Here is a 2,500-nt window from a genome sequence, read left to right on the forward strand (position 1 = left end):
GTTTCTCAGGCTCCCTCTCCGGAATCGAACCCTGATTCCCCGTTACCCGTTACAACCATGGTAGGCGCAGAACCTACCATCGACAGTTGATAAGGCAGACATTTGAAAGATGCGTCGCCGGTACGAGGACCGTGCGATCAGCCCAAAGTTATTCAGAGTCACCAAGGCAAACGGACCGGACGAGCCGACCGATTGGTTTTGATCTAATAAAAGCGTCCCTTCCATCTCTGGTCGGGACTCTGTTTGCATGTATTAGCTCTAGAATTACCACAGTTATCCAAGTAACGTGGGTACGATCTAAGGAACCATAACTGATTTAATGAGCCATTCGCGGTTTCACCTTAATGCGGCTTGTACTGAGACATGCATGGCTTAATCTTTGAGACAAGCATATGACTACTGGCAGGATCAACCAGGGAGCTGCGTCAACTAGAGCTGAGCAGCCGGCCGCCCGGGAGTGTGTCCCGGGGGCCCGCGCGAACACGCAAGCGTCCGCTCAATCATTCTGCAAACAGGAGGAGGCTGAGCTCCCCTGCACAATACACCTCGAAACCCTCTCAGGTCCCGGCGGCGCGCAGCGCCGTCCCAAGTACTTGGTCGGGTTCGAGAGAGGCGCAATCGCCCGGAGTTAGGCGAGTAGACGCTTTCGGTGCGACCACCCGTGCTCCCAACTGAGCTTGCCGCTGCCGACAGAGGCCCGGGAGCGTGCTGTCGTGGCATTGCCGGCGGGAGACAACACGCGCCACCTACGGTGACCGGCAGCTCCAACGCCAGCGCCACAGAAGGACAAAAGCCCCACTTGGGTGCCGAAGCGAACTCTCCCAGCACAGCGCACGCGCCAACACATCCGCACAGCTGCGATACAAACCACCAGCGAGAACCGCTGGGGCGACCGAGCAGCAGACGGCGTCGCGGCGCCGAGCGCCGGGCGGCGGCGCATCCTCAACGCACACAGTCCTCAATCGGACCAGCACACTGAAGATGTCCACCGCGCTTCGCACCGGGCCCGCGAGGACCTACTTTGGCCGCACGGCGCCGCGCGCAGGGTGCGCCGGCGCGCAGCTGCGACGCCTGCCGCGTCCGTCGGCCGGCGCGCCTGCCACTGGCCGCCCCCACCAGCCGGCTGTAGCGCGTGCGCCCACGCACCGCGCGGCCAGCACGCCGGGAGGCGCCCCCTCACCGGCCGGGGACGGTCCCACCCAGCCACCGCCGCGTATCGCTTCACACCCAGATGCCGTTCAGTTTCGTCGGCATGGTGGGTATCGCTGGAACAACCGGTTAGTACCTCAACCTATCGTCGCCATCACCGATTCACCCCTAGCGAGAACAACCGCACCACAACAGGTTACCATTTGTTCATTTGCGTAACTTCACCAGAAAACGCAGGCGTCCATCGCCATTTGCAACTTCAACGATTATTGCATGCCTGTGTCAGGTGTCACGCCACACTACGTCTGCCCACATACACGCAACAAAATGTGCACGCCTAGACAATACGTGGAAGGTGGCCCCCGTACGTATGCGATGTCCATTGCTCGAACGACTGTCAACCGGCCTCTGTAGCATGTCGCAGATATGGAACGCGGTGCACCATGCCATCACGGTGTGTGAGGAGAGACGACTAGGTCCGAATACATCAACAGACAGCTCATGCTGATCGCCATCCACGGCGTCCGTTCCTCCCACACGTCTCTATGGCGTACCACACTGCAATCCAGCTCTCATAGGGAGACGACACGTAGCTGCGTGCACAATATTTGCACTGTATGGTCCGCCGTTTTTGGGCGCAGTCGTTGTGCGGTCACACATGTGCCACGATGTATCATTCAGTACATAAGGACGAATGTGCAGTACAGATTGTGGTTCACGCGTACGACATCAGCGGACAGTTGACACAGGCCGCACCACAACGTAGCCTGAGTACGTCGCATGCGAAGGGCATTGAACATGCAAACTTCTCACCAACCAGCTTGCGAAGGCAGGGGGCAAGGTGGGGACGTGGGGAGGGGCGGCATGTACGTCCTGCTGCCATCCACATTACAGTGTACAGCAGGAGCATGTGGAAAGTGAGCAAGACTTGCAAGGTGTTTAACATGAAGCGATACACAGGGGTGCGGGCAGTGCGAGTAGCGAACTATATTGCGAGGGTTGCGGGTGGGCAACACTACAGTAATTGAACGAGTCGTATAACAATTACAGAGCAGGTTTAGGCGACAACGTGGGTTACGTTAAGGCGACAACATGGGTTAGGTTAAGGCACAACATGGGTTAGGTTAAGGCACAACATGGGTTAGGTTAAGGCACAACATGGGTTAGGTTAAGGCACAACATGGGTTAGGTTAAGGCACAACATGGGTTAGGTTAAGGCACAACATGGGTTAGGTTAAGGCACAACATGGGTTAGGTTAAGGCACAACATGGGTTAGGTTGAGGCACAACATGGGTTAGGTTAAGGCACAACATGGGTTAGGTTGAGGCACAACATGGGTTAGGTTGAGGC

The 2,500-nt window shown here is 57.4% G+C and overlaps 1 non-coding gene across 1 annotated transcript in view; it reads right to left on the reverse strand.

The window, feature by feature from the left end:
- Nucleotides 1-419, reverse strand: part of LOC124730669 — a 1,909-nt gene extending 1,490 nt beyond the window's left edge. The window contains exon 1 of the ribosomal RNA XR_007008048.1: nucleotides 1-419. This exon is cut by the window's left edge and continues 1,490 nt beyond it. This is a non-coding gene — a ribosomal RNA (small subunit ribosomal RNA).
- Between the last annotated feature and the right edge of the window lie 2,081 nt (nucleotides 420-2,500).

Source organism: Schistocerca piceifrons, unplaced genomic scaffold (assembly GCF_021461385.2).
Source record: "Schistocerca piceifrons isolate TAMUIC-IGC-003096 unplaced genomic scaffold, iqSchPice1.1 HiC_scaffold_1247, whole genome shotgun sequence".
In the NCBI taxonomy this organism is placed as follows: Eukaryota; Metazoa; Arthropoda; class Insecta; order Orthoptera; family Acrididae; genus Schistocerca; species Schistocerca piceifrons.